The sequence below is a fragment of the Papio anubis genome, chromosome 8 (assembly GCF_008728515.1).
Source record: "Papio anubis isolate 15944 chromosome 8, Panubis1.0, whole genome shotgun sequence".
Lineage (NCBI taxonomy): Eukaryota > Metazoa > Chordata > Mammalia > Primates > Cercopithecidae > Papio > Papio anubis.
The window spans coordinates 16,473,913-16,492,493 of NC_044983.1; the positions used below are offsets into that span (position 1 = coordinate 16,473,913).

An 18,581-nucleotide genomic window follows, 5' to 3' on the forward strand; every position below is an offset into this window, starting at 1 on the left:
ACATGCGGTGTTTGGTTTTCTGTTCTTGTGATAGTTTGCTAAGAATGATGGTTTCCAGCTGCATCCATGTACCGCAAGTCTTCTTTCCTCTAAATGACTGTACTACTTCTCCAGAAATGCTTCTTAACCAGCTGAAATGGCTGAAATTACCAAGGTAAAATTCAGAATACGAATAGGAACAAAGATTATAGAGATTCAGCAGAAAGTCAAATCCAATTTAAGGAATATAAGGATTATAACAAAAAATGATAAGGGAGCTGAAGATAAAATAGGCATTTTAAGAAAAAAACAAACTTTTCTGATAGAGCTGAAAAACACACTACAAGAATTTCCTAATATAATTGCAATTATTAACAGCAGAATAGACCAAGCTGAGGAAAGAATCTCAGAGCTCAAAACTGGTTCTCCAAACTAACTCAGACAAAAATAAAGAAAAAGGAATGAAAAAAAAAACCTTGGAGAAATATGGGATAATGTAGAGACCAAATCTATGACCCAATGGCATCTCTGAAAGAGAGGGAGGTAAAACAAGCTACTTGGGAAAACGTATTTCACAATGCTGGCCCCCAAAATTTCCCCAACCTCACTAGAGAGGCCAACATTCAAATTCAAAAAATGCAGAGAACCTTTGTGAGATACTGTAGAAGACAACTATCCCCAAGACATATAGTCATTAGGTTCTCCAAGGTCAACAAGAAAAAAAATACTAAAGATAGCTAGACAGAAAGGACAGGTTGTCTACAAAGGGAACCCCATCAGGCTAAAAGCAGATCTTTTGACAGAAACCCTACAAGCCAGAAGAGATTGGGAGCCTATATTCACCATTCTTTAAAAGGAGAAATTCCAACCAAGGATTTCATATCTGGCCAAACTAAGATTCATAAGCAAAGGAGAAATAAGATACTTTTCAGACAAGCAAATGCTAAGGGAATTCATTACCTTCAGACCTGCTTTACAAGAGGTCCTAAGGGGAGTGCTAAATATGGAAAGGAAAGACCATTAACAGCCACGTTAAAAACAGTTAAGTACATAGACCAATGACACTGTAAAGCAACCACACAATCAAGTCTCCATAATAACCAGCTAACAACACAACAGGATCAAATCCACACATGTCAATATTAACCTTGAATGTAAATGGGCTAATTGCCCCCAATTAAAAAGCACAGAATGGCAACCTGGATAAAAGAGCAAGACCCAACTGTATGCTGTCTTCAAGAGATCCATCTCATGTGCAATGACACCCATAAAGAAAACATTATACCAATATCCTTGATGAACATAGATGCAAAGATCCTCACTAAATCCTCACTAGCAAACCAAATCCAGCAACACATCAAAAAGCTAAACTACCATAATCAAGTAGGCTCTATTCCAGGGATGCAAGGTTGCTTCGACATATGCAAATCAATAAATGTGGTTAATCACATAAACAGAACTGAAAACATAAACCACATGATTATCTCAGTAGATGCAGAAAAGGCTTTTGATAAAATTCAGCATCCATTCATGTTTAAAACCCTCAACAATCTAGGCATTGAAGGAACACACCTTTAAATAATAAGAACTATCTATGACAAACCCACAATCAACATCATATGGGTTGGGCAAAAGCTGGAAGCATTCCCCTTGAAAACCAGAACAAGACAAGGATGCCCACTCTAACCATTTCTATTCAACATAGTACTGGAAGTCTTAGCCAGAGCACCGAGGCATGAGAAAGAGATAAAAGGCATCCAAATAGAAAGAGGAAAAAGTGCCTGTTTGCAGATGCCACAATTCCATATCTAGAAAATCCCACAGTCTCAGCCCCAAAACTCCTTAAGCTGATTTAGAAAAACTTCAGCAAAGTCTCAGCATACAAAATCAATATACAAAAAGTAGTAGCATTCCTATTCACCAACAAAAAACAAGCCCAGAGCCAAATGAGGAACACAATCCCATTCACAATCACCACAAAAAGAAAAACATACCTAGGAATACAACTAAAGAGAAAGGTAAAAGACCTCTGCAATAAGAATTACAGGCCAGGCATGGTGGCTCACATCTGTGATCCCAGCACTTTGGGATGCTGAAGTGGTGGATTACCTGAGGTCAGGGGTTCTGGGCCAGCCTGGCCAACATGGTGAAACCCATCTCTACTAAAAATACAAAAATCAGCCAGGTGTGGTGGCAGGTGCCTGTAATCCCAGCTACTCAGGAGACTGAGGCATGAGAATCGCTTGAACATGGGAGATGGAGGTTGCAGCAAGCTGAGATCACACCACTGCACTCCAGCCTGGGGGATGGAGTGAGACTCTATCTCAAAAAAAGAAAAAAAAAATTACAAAACACTGCTTCAAGAAATCAGAGATGACACAAACAAATGGAAAAAAGCATTCCATACTCATGGATAGGAAAAATCAAGGTTATTAAAATGGCATTACTGCCTAGAGCATTTTACAGATTCAGTGTTATTCCTATCAAACTACCAATGACATTCTCCACATAACTAGAAAAAACAATTCTAAAATTCATAAGGAACCAAAAAAGAGCCCAAACAGCCAAAGCAATTCTAAGCATAAAGAACAAAACTGGAGGCATCACATTACCTGAGTTCAAACTATACTACAAGGCCACAGTAACCAAAACATCATGGTACTGGTACAAATATAGACACATAGATGATGGAACAGAATACAGATCCCAGAAATGAAGCCACATACCTACAACCATCTGATGTTTGACAAAGTTGACAAAAACAAGCAATGGAGGAAAGGACTCTCAAGTCAATAAATGGTGCTGAAATAACTAGCCATATGCAGAAGATTGAAAACTGGATCCCCTCCTATACCATACACAGAAATCCATTCGAGATGGGTTAAAGACTTAAATGTAAGACCTAAAACTACAAAAACCCTGAAAGAAACCCTAGGAAATACCATTCCAGACATAGACCTTTTCTGTTGAAGATGCCAAAAGCAACTGCAACAAAACAAAAAATTGATTAGTGGGACTCAATTGAACTAAAGTGCTTCTCCACAGCAATAGAAACTATCAACAGAGTAAGCAGACAACCTACAGAATAGGAGAAAATATTTGCAAACTATGCATTCAGCAAGGGTCTAATATCCAAAATCTATAAGAAACTTAAATTTAAAAGAAAAAAGCAAGCAACCCCATGAAAAACTGGGCAAAGGGCATGAACACATGCTTTTCAAAAGAAGATATGCATGCAGCCAACAAATGTATGAAAAAAAACTGAACCTCACTGACCATTAGAGAAATGCAAACCAAAACCACAGTAAGATACCATTTCACAGGAGTTAGAATGGCTATTGTTAAAAAGCCAAAAAATAATGTGCTGTCAAGGATGCCGAGAAAAAGGAATACTTATACATTGTTGGTGGGAGACAGAAGGTACAATAGTACCTTTCTTACAGGGTTCTGAGACTATAAAGTGAACTTAGACATGTAAGAGAAATTCACACAATAAAAGTACTATCAAAATAATTATTATGACAGATACTTATAATCATTGTGTTTTTACATATTCAAAATATGTTATATCTATAATTAACCTACTCAAGGGAATCTAAGTGCAAAAGTATGTTATTTTTGTTTTGTTTTCCTTGTTTAAGGGATCACGGACATTGCAGTATATTTTGAAAGAACTGGTTATAAGAACTCTAGGAACAAATTGGACTTGGAAATATTAACTGCTGTCTTCAGCAACAGGTCTGAGCTGTTCCCTCTGAGAACTTTAGCATGCACTGTGGGGAACACATGGAGTAAAGTCCATTTTTTAATCAAGTTATGAGAAGACAACAGGGTGGGTGGTGTCTCTGGCTTAATCAATTTCTGTAAAGGGCTCTGACCACAACTGGCTTTGAGACCACAATGTTGGGAGGGTATGTTTATATCACTCCGGCCAAAAAATACAGCGCTGACATGGTTCACCTTCTTCTGCAAGTGACCATCAAGAGCAAATACCACATCATTGATGGTCAGTTTGGAAGCTCCTTCCAGATGTGGCAGCTTCTGGGGTTTATTTCTGGGAAGGATCAGCCTCAGGTGTCACTCATCTTCTGCTTGTGAGAGAGTGGATTCTGCTACCTGGATCATCTTAGAAGATGTCAGTACATTTCAAACTAAGAATTTCTTAATTCTGATCTCCAGGAAGACAAGAAATAACAACAACAACAAAATCTACTCCTTTACTCTTGAATCCTGAACAACTGAAGATTTTGAGTATGTGAGTACATACCTGTAGACATCTCCAACATCTCCATTTACAAGCACATCATTTTGTTCCTTGCAGAACCTAGAAGGGATTCACCATTTGGTGGGCTTCGCTCTCAACTGTAGGAGATTCTACTATAAGGACAATATGCATCTGGTGGAGGTTTAAATTCTGAAATGGGGAGACATTGAAGAACTATCAAAGAATACGTTTAATATTTCCTTGAAGAGAAAACTCATGCCCAAACATGGTGATTCATCTTTCACTATTTAGAGTAAGAAACAAAATAAATCCTTGTGTATTTATTAGCCAGCTCACTAATTATCAACTGATGTCCTATCATATATCCTCTATACCCTCATATTATTTGGAAGAAAATTCTACACATCAAATCATTTCACCAACAAAAATGTCAGCCTATATAATTAAACGTCATTTTAAAGAATGATAACCACACATTTTCAAATTTATGAAAATAAAAGCATTTTAAGGATGACCTGTGATTATCTTGGGAACCACAGTGATTTGTGCTAGAAAATATTTAATATTGGTTGTTGACTTTATAGAAAATTTTAACTGGTAAATGAATGAATAGAATATTATGGAAAAACTAATTGTCTATAAAGCATATGAAAAGATTGTTGGATGATAATATAATGTGAATTCAAGTTTTTCTTTAGGAGACTTAGGCTATTGTGGGACTAGGTGTTTTTCCCTCAACAAAGTCTTCCCTCTCATCCTTTCTCTTGTATCCTGGTTATATTCTTTTACTTCCTTCCAAACTTTGCCCTAAGAGAAAGAACATGGTTTTGTTGTATAAATTCGATTTGAAATCCTGTGGACACTGGGTGAATTATTATTTAAAACTGTAGCTCTGATTTCTCAAAGATAAAATGAGGATAATATTTATACAATTTGGTGCCAGACCTAGAGTAAACTTTCAAAAAATGTTTGCTACATGGATGAATGAATAATGTCAGTAATGTTTTAGTACTAGATCAGCACTTGATCAAAGTTCTCCTTCCATCTTGCTTTATTTCCCTATAGTTTGAAATTCTGGCTCCAGTTTCATCTGCCTGCTTCTTCCTTGATTAAATATTGATAGAAAATCAGATGCACTGGATCTATGAGTATGTCTTGTGATTCAGAATCTGAATGTTTATTTATCCATAACTCAGATATTCTGTTTGTAGATTCCAGTATCAGGGCTACAGTTTAAACTTCAGACTGATTCTTACATTTCTCTCTCTCTTCAACTTGTGATCATTGTAATAAGCTTAAGAGAAAAGCAGGGAACAAAATGGAGAAATATTCATTCAGAAAATAAGATACATTGGAGCATCAGTATTTTAGACATTAATGTAATAGTTGGGAGATACTAGCAAGTGTGAATGATATGGTTTGACTGTGTCCCCACCCAAATCTCACTTTGAATTGTAACTCCCATAATCCCTACATGTTGTGGGAGGGACCCAGTGGGAGGTAACCGAATCATGGGTGCAGGTTTCTCCCATGCTGCTCTCATGATAGTGAATAAGTCTCACAAGACCTAACGGTTTTATAAAGGGCAGTTTGCCTGCACACACTCTTTTACCCGCCACCATGTAAGATGTACCTTTGCTCCTCCTTCACCTTCTGCCATGACTGTGAGGCCTCCCCAGCCATGTGGAACTGTGAATCCATTAAACCTCTTTTTCTATATAATTTACCCAGTCTCAGGTATGTCTTTATTAGCAGCATGAGAACAGACTAATACCGTGGATTTCCTAGGAAGAGGTGGGTATGAGACCTGGTCTCAGTGAGAAGAATGAAAGAGATATGTCAATATTTGAAAGCTTGCCATCTTCCTTACTGATTGGCCTTGTTCAGCTCTGTTGCTGTCTTGCAATAATGCCAGCCCACTTCTGGTACTCTAGAGCAGAAAGAACTTTCTCACATTCCAACCAAGATCAGGCCAATGGAGGAAATGTTGGCAAAAATACTCAAACCAGATCAAAATGTGGCTCAAAGAGAATGACGCAGTTTTATACAATGAGTCAAGTAAGTTATGTTGCACAATGAATATACTGTAACCCATATGAAAGTTTTTTCTTGAGTATATCACATAGGGAGAAAAGCAAAAATATGTTCAAAAATACTCAGAAACACACAATTTGGCTTGCAGATTGTTGAAGACTTCTGCCTTTACTATGCAATGTCAACCTTTTTCAAATGGAATCTAAATGACTGAAGGAAAAGAATCTCACCAATTGATTTGACTGAAGATTTTGAGGTGGATGTGGATTCTTTGTGTTTGTCTAAAACTTTGTCTCTCTTTTTGATGGCCCTCTGAAGAGTAGGATAAGCCATGTCTTGTCAGAACCCTGAGACAAGTAAGGCAGAAGATCTAGTTGGAAAGGTTGAGGTGTTAATTGTGTATTCTAGTTCCTCTACCTTCACAGCGAAGTTGAGTGTGTATGTGTTAATCTCCCACTCTCTCTGCATTAAGCAAGGCAGATGATCTGAGACAATCGCATACACTGGTATTCAGGTGGTAGTCTCTGACCCTAGGGGGGTACCTGCTGGAAGTGAGCCCACCTGTTTGTTTTCTGAGGCTTAGGGACATTCAGGAATGCAAAGCCCCACTGACTCCAATAGCTAGGTCACTGGGAGAAAGTGTCTTTAGTCAGAGCTATAGAATTTGTGGCACTTGGTGTGTGTGACAACTTCTTCAAGGAAACATGAATAGACCTAGATTTATTACTGGGGAGAGCTGGAAGAAAGGCTCAGAAAGTATCATGCTGTGGCTCAGACTATAGGAGGGTTACTGTTTGTCTACTCTATTAGCTCACTGATGCAAATTCATTAGAAGCAAGGCTTTCAAATAGTCAATCACTGGAAGAAAGTACAGAAAACCCCTTCTAGAAAGAAAATGGGAACTGTGCATTCCAGCCTTGTTTCTTCATGGCACTCTGAGGATGGAGCCCCTGGAAGTGCTTAGACTCCCACTGAAAACCATCTATTTGTTCTGTAATCTAGAGAGACTCACGTGTGCCTTCTCCTGTTCCTTACAGGTGGAAGGTTTTTAGGATGCAGTCAATCAAGTGGTAGCTATGAGAGTTTGGGAACTCAATGCACGGCACAAACCCCATTTGGGAATGAACAGGGAACTGCATTTTAGAGCCCCTTCTCTACATTCCTCCACTGAATGAAGTCCCTAGAAGAGTGTGCAGGCTCATATAAAACTGCCACTGTTTTCTGTGGCCTAGAGAGTGTTGTATATGCCTAGTCCTCTCTACTCTCAGAGCTAGGAGGTTTAGGATACAGCCCCTTGTGTTAAAACTATGAAAGGTGGGGCACTCAATATGAGGACAAACTCATTCCAGGTGGGATTAATGGACCTGCCTTTATCAGTAGTGTGAGCCAGGGGAGAGAGCTCTGGAAAAGCCAATGTGTTTCTGAGGCTACCAGTGGGCTGTCTATCTGCCCCCTTTCTCCCCAGTGCATATTAGAAAACAGACCACCAAATAGCCACTGGAACAGTGTGCCATAAACCCATCCCAGGAAGTAACAGGTTGCTGCATTTTTTAGTCCCTTCTATGCATTGCTCCTGGGGCATGAGGTCCCTAGAAATGCTTACAAACTTGTATAAAATCACCACTTTTTCCTGTAGTTGAGGGAGACTTATGTATGTCTACTTCCCTCTACTCCAAGACCTAAGAGGTTTAGGATGTCATATCAGATGGAAGTTGAAATAGTGGAATGCTCGCCATTTGAACAAACCCTTTCCAGGAGGGATCAATAGACATAAGTTTTTGCTAAAAAAAACTGGCAGAGGCAGTATCTAATGTGTAGAAACCAACACAGAAGGTCAAAGAAAATGAGGAAACAGGGATATATATTCCCATTTAAGAATAATATAAATCTCCCAAATTCAACCCAAGTGGTGTGGAGATATGTGATTTACTTGAAAGGGAATTCAGAATAAAGGTAATAAAGATGTGCACTGAGGTCAGGAGGGCAATGTAAGAATAAACTGAGAATTTCAAAGAAGAGATAGAAAATTTTAAAAAGTACCAAATAGAAATTATAGCACTGAAGAATACTATAACTGAAATTAAAAATCCAATAAAGTGATTCAACAGCAAGCTAGATCAAGCAGAAGAAAGGATCAGTGAACTCAAAAGCAGGTCAGTTAAAGGCATTCAATCTAAGGGGCAAAAATAGAAAAGAATGGAAAATACTGAAGGTAGCTTGAGACATATGGAACAGCATCAGGCTGTATATCACATGTGTTACTGATGTACCAGAAGAGAGAAAGTCACATTAACCATATTCAAAGAGATAAGGAAAGAAAACTTCCCAAGCCCGTGTAAGGAAATAGAAATCCTGACTTCAGGAGCTCAAAGCTCCTGAAGTCAATGAGGTGACTCCAAGGAGGCATACATTGAGAAACATCATACTCAAATTGTCAAAAGTTAAAGACAAAGAGTTTTTCAAGCACCTAGAGAAATGCAAATTGTTATGTACAAGGAAATCCCAATGATATTATCAGCAGATTTTTTTCATTCAAAACCTTGTAGGCTAGAAAGGAATAAGATGATATATTCAAGACCTAGCAAGGGGAAGCCAACGAAGAATACTATACCCAGAAATCATGTCTTTCAAATATGAAGGATTGAAAAGACTTCATAAGACAAGCAAAAGTTGAGAGTTTATCACCACTATACTTGCATTTTGAATATTTCAAAGGTAGTTCTTCAAGATGGAGAAAAATGGTAATTAGTAACATGAAAATATAAACCTTACTGCTAAAAGTAAGAATGTTTTAAAATCCAGTACGCTCTAACACTGTAATGGCAATGGGTAAGTCAATCATGTCTTTAGTATAAAGGTTAAAGGTCAAAACTATTAAAAATGACTAAAGCTACAATAATTTCTTAAGGAATACAAATACTGAAAAGATGTCAATTATGATATCAAAAACATAAAACATAGGAGGAATAGGACCAAAACTGGAGAGCTTATGTATGTGATTAAAATCACATTTTTATCAGTATTATTCACAATACCCAAATATGAAATCAGCCTAAACGTTCATCAACAGATGAATTGATAAAAAAGATGCTGTATATGTCCACAATGGAATATTATTCAGTCATAAAAAATAATGAAATCCAGTCCTTCCCAACAACAATGATGGAACCAGAGGGCATTATGTTCAGTGAAATAAGCCAAGAACTTAAAGATAAATATCACATATTAAGTAGATCCCATGAAAACAGTGAATAGAATTATGGTTACCAGAGGCTGGAAAGGGTAGGGAATGTGGGAGATGAAGAGAGGTTTTGTAATGGATATAAAAATACAGTTAGATATAATAAGTAAGTTCTGGTATTCAACAGCGCATGCAGTAGGTTGATCATTGTTAACAATAATTATATATTTCAAAATAGCTAGAAGAGATTTGGAATGTTCCTAACACAATGAAATAATAAATGTTTAAGGTGGTGAATATCCTATTACCCTGACTTGAACATTAAACATTGTATCAAAATGTCACGTTCCCTATAAATATGTACAATTATTATGTATCAATAAATAAATGACAATTTTAAAAAACAATTCTCCACCCACCACAAAATTAAGTTGCTAACAACCTAAAATAGCCTGTTATATGTATAAGGTATTTTCTGTAAGCCTCAGCATAACAACAAAGCAAAGGTCTATAAAACATACACAAAACATCAAAAGAAAATATTCAACCCATATCATTACAGAAAGTCATCATACCACAAAGAAAGGAGGCAACAAAGGAAAAAACAAAGGATCTACAAAACAACCAGAAAACAATTAATAAAATGGCAGTAGTAAGTTCTTACCTAGCAGTAATTACGTGACTATAAATGGATTTAATTCTCCAATCAAGTCATAGAGTAGTTGAATGGATGAAAAAACAAGACCCAACTCTATGCTGCCTACAAGAGACACACTCTCTTTCTAGCAAGGACACACATGGACTGAAAGTGAAGGGACAGAAAAAGATATTTCATGCAAAGGGAATCCAGAAAAGAGCAAGAGTAGCTATATCAGATAAAATAGACTTTATGTCAAAAACTATAAAAAGAAACAAAAAAAGGCCATTACATAATAATAAAGGGGTTGACTTTGTAAGAGGACACATTAATTGTAAACCTATATGCACCCAAGATCAGAGCACCTAAATATACGAAGCAAATATTAATAGATAAAGGAGAAATAGACTGCAATACAGTAATAGCAGGCAACTTCAATTCTACATTTTCAGCAATGGAGAGATATCCAGGTGGAAAAACAGGAAGGAAACATCAGACTTTGTGTTAGGCTCTTCTTGCATTGTTATAAAGGAATACCTGAGACTGAGTGATTTATAAACAAAAGAGGTTTAATTGGCTCACAGTCCTGCAGGCTACACAAGCATGGCACTGGGATCTGCTTGGCTTCTAGGGAGGTTTCAGAGAACTTGTATTTATGCTAGAAGGTGAATCGGGACCAGACACATCACATGACCACAACAGGAGCAAGAGAGAGATTGGAGGAAGTGTGACACACTTTTAAACAACCAGATCTTGTGAGAGCTCACCCACTATTGCAAGGACACCACTAAGGGGTTGGTGCTAAACCATTAATGAGCAATCCACTCCCATGATCCAGTCATGTCCCATCAGGTCCCACCTCCAATGTTGGGGATTACAATTCAACATGAGATTTAGGGGACAAACAACCAAATTACATCAGACTTAATTTGATACTCTAGACTAAATGGACCTACTAGACATACACAGAACATCCTACCCAACACAAACAGACTCTTCTCAAATTAACACAGAACGTTCTCTAGCATAGATCATATGTTAGGCCAAAAAACAAGTTTTAACAAGTTGAGAAGACCAAAATCATATCAATTATCTTTTCTGACTATACTGGTATGAAACTAAAAATCAGTAATAGGAGGAGTCATTGAAAATGAACAAATATGTGGATATTAAACCATATGCTCCTAAACAATGATTGGGTCAATGAAGAAGTTAAAGGAGAAACTAAAAAATATCGAGATAAAAGTAGCCCTAAAAGGGAAGTTTATAGCATTAAACCTATATAAAAAAAGAAGAAAAGTTGTCAAATGAAAAAACTAATGTTACATCCCACAGAACTAAAAAAAGAACAACCTATGACTAAAGTTAGCAGAAGAAAAGAAATCACAAAGATCAGAGAATATATAAAGGAAATAGAAAGCAGAAAAACTACAGAAAATATCATCTGAAAAAAGAGTTGAATTTTTTTTGAAAAGCGAAACAAACTGACAAAATTTTAGCTAGAAAACAGAAAGAAGGCTCTAAATCAGAAATGTAAGAAGTGATATTACAATTGATAGCACAGAAATCAAAGACATTAAGAGACAACTATGAAAAACTATTTGCCAACAAATTGGACAACCTATTACTTCATTCTAACAGCAGGAAGGTGAGCTTCTTAATAGGAACCTATCCTATTTTTCAGAAATTTAAGGAATAGTGAGTTCAAATGCTGTTTTGGTGATGTGTATCACCATCCAGCTACTTTCTCTTTAAATAATTCTTAGGTTTTTTTCTGATGTGTTTTTCAGAATAACTGCAATAGTTACAATTTAATCATTAGTACTAAACTTTCACCCTATCAGGCCACAGATTTGCGGGAGTTGTTATGCAACTGTTGTTCTAACAGAACCTGAAAACGCTTTCAAATGAATCAACACTCTATGGAGCTTCATTAAAGGGGTGGAAGATATGAATCCTTGAACGGGCTAATAAGTGTGTGCTTCCTGTTCTCTTTTTTCTTGGCAAATGATCTAACTCCTTTAGCTTATCTCATTATTTTCCAGGGGTTTAGTTATCTTCGCCGACAAATAAGACATGAACTAAACCGATACTGTGGTGTTGTCTTATTTGTCAGAGAAGATTATTGGCCAGACTGTGTAGAGACAGAGGTTTTGAAATCTCTCTTAAGCATGAAAACTTGGGGAGATGATCAAATGCCTAAAGACAATTTTTTTGTGTGTAGAAAAATCAGTGTGAAAAACTTCTGGGGTCAAAACTATGTTGCCCGATGAGCACAGGCAGTCTTCAAGGGGGTTCAGTAAAGATATGCAGGCCCACATATGACTCAAGAATGAATAGAAATCTGGGCAGATTGTAAGCATGACGGGAGTTTCCCTCCTTCTCATGGAGGTTTAAACTAGGTTCACAGTAGGCAGGGACTCTGCCTCATTTTTCATTTATCCAGGAGGCATGCAGTAAATATTTGCTGGATAAATGAATGAATCGTTCCAAGCTCTGTTAGCACAGTGCTGGACAAAAGTAGTGTTCAAAACTTATTATTGAATGACAGCATAAGGTATAAATATATACTTTACTGTTGGAAGGGAACCTACATATAGCTATGCTACTGGGGTCAACTTTACCCCATTCCACACCCACATCAAGCAGCCTCCTGAATTGGTGGTAGCCGAGTGTAAGGTGGAAATGGACATGAACAGCACTGGCCCTGGGAGAGAAATTCAACCTCCCTGTGCCATTCCCTGCCTCCTGCTGCTCCCACCCAGCTAGTCAGCCCTGCAGATGAAGGAAGAAGTGGGCATATGCCTTTAGTGATGGCGGGGGGTGGGTGTCAGAGGAAGGGGGTGGAAATTAGTTTGGGGAAGGGAACCAGAAATAACAATGGATTTGAAAAGCACCAGTTATAAAGCAATGGCTTCACTGAATTCAACCTTTTAATGGGATAACCTAACAATGAATTTTCTCATTGTTTCCCTAGTACATGCTCTCTTTGTTGTATTCATAGAATCATAAAAAATATGAGGGGGAAATGAACTGTAGACATACTTGGTGCCAACACCTTCATTTTGCAAATTAAGAAAGAGCCCTTTACACCCAAGCATCCTCAAGTCACACACTCACTACCGATGGGTGGGGACATTGTCACTCTTCCTGCCCTTTCACCTACTCTAGTCCATCCCCATGAAAGGAATTCTGTATTAGTCCGTTTTCACACTGCTATAAAGAAATACCCAAGACTGGGTAATTTATAAAGGGAAGAGGTTTAATTGACTCACAGTTCTGAGTGGCTGGGGAGGCCTCAGGTAAGCTAATGTTATGGCAGAAGGCAAAAGAGAAGCAAGTACCTTTTTCACATGGTGGCAGGAAAGAGAGACAGCGTGAAGGAGGAACTGCCAAACACTTATAAAACCATCAGATCTTAGGAGAACTCACTCACTATCATGAGAACAGTGTGGGGGAACCACCCCATGATCCAATCACCTCCCACGGGGTCTCTCCCTCAGCACATGGGCATTATGGGGATTACAATTCAAGATGAGATTTGGGTGGGGACACAGAGACAAACCATATTAGATTCTGTCTGTAAACAAGTTAAAGATTAAACAAACTGAGCTGGTACTCCAGGCCACACCACCATGCAGGGTGTGGCTGGCCAGCCCTGAGGGATGGGAGAAGCAAAGACTAGCAAAGAACAGCCAATGAGGGCTGTCCCTGCATTCCGTGGTGACCAGCCTCTAGCAGCCCAGCCCCAGAGTAGTGAACAAAGTCAGCTTCCTCCGGGAGTGTTGACCTCCTATGGGAGGAGCGGCTGCCAGGGTGCCTGTTAAATATGATGAACCCAAAATTTCAAAGGGCAGGAACAGAGGGTTTGGTCAAGTGGCAGACACCAGTGTGGCAGGCTGGCAGGCTGAAGACTGCAGATTGCAGCATAAACAAATACTGAGGAAGTCAGGAAAAAGGTCAAACTGAGCCATTAGGATTGCTCTGCTTCAGTCTCTGGTGCAGGAACTGTAAGCTTACAGGAGACAGGGACATGGATGAAAATGGATGGACAGGAATGGAGGGATGGGCTTGGCTGCCATGACGGGGGAGGCTGTTGAGCTGGTGAGTCTGAGGAGCAGCAAAACAACTCCAACTGAATCTCACTCCCTTGCAGTGAAAAGCCAATCCCTGCATTTGTTCAATACCAAGGAAACATATGCCAAGCTCCTCAGTCAGGCACTGTGAGAAATGAGACAGACACAGCCTCGACTTCTCCTTCAGGGAGGAAACTGATAACAACTAACGTTGACCTCAAAACATGTTTCTTTTACTGCTTGTTGTAACGAACATTTAGTTTTTGTATCCTGGCAAAGAGAAAACGGGATTCTGACTGACACTTCTGAGAACGCATCATAGTGGGTGACATTTGAGCTCTCGGGATTTCTACAGGCCAAGATGTCTGAAAAGGGTAATCAATTCAAGCCCTAACCTACTTTTACATTTTTACTCCCGTCACTCTCCTGGAAGCCACCCCTGGTCTGAAGTCCTTCCACCCCTTTCTGTGGTCACCCCAGCTCATGTTTATTCCCGATCCTAATTTGTGCTTTTCATGTCCCAAGAAAGGCAACATAGGCCTAGAGAAGCATAAACAAATTTGAATTCATTTTTATATATCTGTTAAAATGCACCTTTTCTGTGAAACCTTTCTTCAGGTCACCCAGACACAAATAAAGGCTTCTTCATTTGTGTTCCAATTATACCTAGTATGCCTGGCCATTTCAGAGTCTGTCATGGTGTGTTATTTATTTGTTTGCCTCACTTAATCTCTGACTAGGTTGTGAATGCATTCAGTTAATCAGCACTTACTGGATACTAACCATGTACATAGCATCTGCTTGATAAAAGTATATAGAGATAATACATTTTTGTTAAATGAACCTACAATACAATGTGCTGAGGCTATAGAATTCACTGCACTGAGACATATAGATGAGAAAAAATGGAGTTCAGGAAATGGCTACTTTGGTGTGGCTAATGCAAAGAATTACAGAATTATGCTGAGGTTGTAAAATAACAGTCAAGAACCAAAAGTCAAAAAGCAAGGTAACAAAACTGACTTATCTATCAATTTTATGCATTGAGCTACTGTCATGGTTTTAGTTATATACTTATAGCCACTAGCTATACAAAACATAAGCTAAGTTTTGAGACTTCTGTTGTGCCACAATGCTTTTTGCAGCCTTTTTAGTAATTTGTTCTAAAGTGGCTGATTAAAGAAATTGTATATATATATCTGCATAAATCTCATAACTGGGGGCATTATACCCAGGAGGCTTTGTAACAAGGTATCTTGATATCATCCTAGTAATTGTCTTTTAATTTTGTGAGAAGTAGGAAATTCTTTATGATTGGGATGGCTAAAAAGGGGTCATACAATGACCCAGGAAGCAAAGTCCCTTATTTTGCCAGCTATTTAGGCATCTGTGTGCCTTTGGTTTGGAGGATCTAACTTAATTTTTCTCTCACCAACCAAGAAGCAGCATCGATAATTTTTATCCCTCAAACTTGGCCCTTACATTCTCACATTCCCATCTCTTCTGTGATAATGGCTGGGCCTAGAGGGAAGGTGCTTACACAGTTTTAGCAGTGGAGCATTAGCAATGAACATAGATCAGGCTCAGTGGACTGTGAATGGTTTTTAAGTTTCAGAGATATCAGGTAGAGAGGAGAAAGGTAATTTTTGTTGTTTTACCTAATTTTGTAAGCCATGCATAGAATTAGCAATGTTTTAAACAAAAAGGACATAAGTGCTGCCTAGCTGTGACAATGAAAGGAAAAGGACACTCATAGGTATCTGGACAATTCAAAATTATCTAGCATTAAGGCATAAAACAAAGTATATTAATTTAGATGAAGGAAAAAATACTAAATCAATAGTTACAATTTAACTGGCCCAGTGTCATATGAAAGCAGTTTATTTTGACGGTCATCTTCTCCCATGTCTGAAGATGAGGCTTTGGTTAACTTGAATTTAGTGCCAGATACCAGGGTTGATATTTAAGATTCAATAGAAGTCAAGTGCTCCCTTTTAGATGAGACAGGTGTACCCAGGGGTCAAAGCCTCGTAATTTAACAGCGCAAAGATTAGTTAATGGGATTTGATAAAGATCTTTTTTTTTTTTTTTTTTCCTGGTAGCATTAGAGTTCATTCTAATATGCCTTAATATAGGTGCTGGGGCTTGCCCACAGTGCTTTTGATATATAAGGCCCAGACATTCTTCCAGTTTTTCTTGAGCAATGACACCAGGAAGTTGACAGCCAGGTCAATGTTTTACACAAACTCATCGTCTGTCATCTTCACATGGCCAACAGCCACAGCCAGACATAACACTTTCTTCATATGGAACTTGATTGTGGGCTTGGCCTCATCCCCTTTGGCCACCATGTTTTCGTTGTGTGTGAGCAGAGAAGGGAACTCTCCTCCTTTATTTAGGCTTGGGCCGAGGATTCGTGGGATCTGCTTGATCAGAGACTCTGAAGCCAAAAATGCATCATACTTCTTGGCCAGCTTTTTGACCAGTTTATTCTCATTGAGTTTTTTCATCATCTTGATGTTCACGTCGGGGATACCCATGGCCTTGGCCTCATCACAGTGCTGCTGGTCCCCCAGGGAACACAGCGAGAACTTGGGGTGGGGAGTGGACTTAAGCCTGAGAAGCAATTTGTCCTTCTGGGGGTCACAGTTCTTCAAGGTGATCTGCAACTCCACTGTCTCCAAAGATACTTGTCCTGCTTCCTGTGCAGGACTTTCTGCACTGCCTGGTACAGTGTCGCCAGAGACTCCGTTGCTCATGGCTTCTCACGCAGCACTAACTAGAAAAGAGCAAGACCTCCTTTTAACGGAGGGAATCTCTCAAATGATATCTAATCATCCAGCTGAAGGTGGTGATACTGGAGTTTATGACTTATTTGGAAGCTGTAGAAAGATTTTATAACCTCAGGGTGATTCATTTTTATAATTTTGGGGGTGCGGTCATTACAATCCTTGTCTCTTTGGAGAGTCAAAACACTTTTATGTACAGGTTTATTATTATTCACGTGCCACCAAAATTCATCTGAGTTTAATCAATTTGCGTTCATGTTGATTGCCTATAGATTTGGATTTAATTCTTCCATCATAGTTTGTATCTTCTATTCACCTCACTTAGTTCCTAGGTTTTATTCTTTCTCTCTGCCCTCCTGCTGGATTGAGATCTTTCCACCTCATTCCATGTGTTTCCCTTTTAGTTTATACCGTTTCTCTCTTTTGGTGGTTATCTTAGAATATGCATATTTAATTCTAATTTTTACTCCTTACATATAAAAACCTGAGAATAATTCAATTCCAGCCACTTCTATAACTTACATATCATATTGTCCAATATTCTAGATATACCTTGATTTGTAAGCCTACAAATTCCAAAACGCTGTTTTACACCAGCATTGACCAATAACCTTCTTTGATATATAAATGTTCGGTATCTGTGCTATCCAGTGTGTTAATCACTAGGGCCACTGAGCACTTAAAATGTGGCTAATACAACCCAGGAACTGAATACTCAATTTAATTAATTCAATTTATTGATAATTTATTTGCTCTCTTGCTGTGGCTGGAGTGCAGTGGTATGATCTTGGCTCACTGCAACCTCTGTACCTCTGTCTCCCAGGTTTGTGATTCTCCTGCCTCAGCCCCCCCAGTAGCTGTGATTACAGGTGGCCGGCTGTATTTTGCACATTTAGTGGAGATGGGTTTCACCACGTTTGCCAGGCTGGTCTCAAACTCCCAACTTCAAGTTGATCTCCCTGTCTTGGCCTCCTAAAGTATTGAGATTACAGGCATGAGCCACTGTGCCCGGCCACGTTTATTTAATTTAAATAGCCACTGATGGCTGCTGCCTACCAAAATGAAGACCAGTTTCATGCAATGGGCATGTTTAGATTCAAAACATCCCCCTTGTGTGTGCTTACCATTTCTTTGTAAAATCATCTTCCTTCTTAAGTTTCATTTTCTTAAGAGATAGCATGACATGAAGGGATTTTTTTCAGCAAGCAAAAATAGTTAACAATTGACACTCAAAGTGAAAAATATTTACAGGGGTAGTGAATTCTAGACCTCTCGTTTCCTCAGCAGTTTTCATTTTTCCAGCTTTCATTGTTGCTGTTGAGAAATCAGCTGTCAATCTGTCTTCCTGTTTTTATGATCTACAGTGACGTGTAGATACCCCAGGGTGTGTGTTGTTTCCAACAACTTACTTGGAAGTTGCTGAAAGTTGTGTCACTTTCATTCCTCCAGCAAACAGATTCAGAGACTAAGTGAGGAGTGTAAAAAGGCTATCAAGGGCTAACACCTGTGAACGACAAGGGCAGGAAGCAGAATACTACCGGGAGAGCCTCACAACATGATGCAGAATGGACAGTCTCAAATAACTCACAGGGAACCCTGGAGCAGTCTGCCTATTACAGAAGTGCTTAGTCACTGGCTGGAGGCCACCCACGCAGTGCAT

At 38.8% G+C, this 18,581-nt stretch overlaps 1 long non-coding RNA gene and 1 pseudogene across 1 annotated transcript in view; both read right to left on the bottom strand.

Annotated features, from left to right (window-relative positions):
- LOC116276333 overlaps positions 1-18,581 on the bottom strand; it is a 19,763-nt gene continuing 1,182 nt past the window's right edge. The window contains exons 2-3 of the long non-coding RNA XR_004185750.1: positions 4,247-4,393; positions 1-140 (exon numbers count right to left, since the gene is read on the bottom strand). This is a non-coding gene — a long non-coding RNA (uncharacterized LOC116276333). The remainder of the gene's footprint in view (positions 141-4,246; positions 4,394-18,581) is intronic.
- The window catches only part of LOC103886660, a 21,683-nt pseudogene continuing 16,585 nt past the window's right edge, over positions 13,484-18,581 (bottom strand).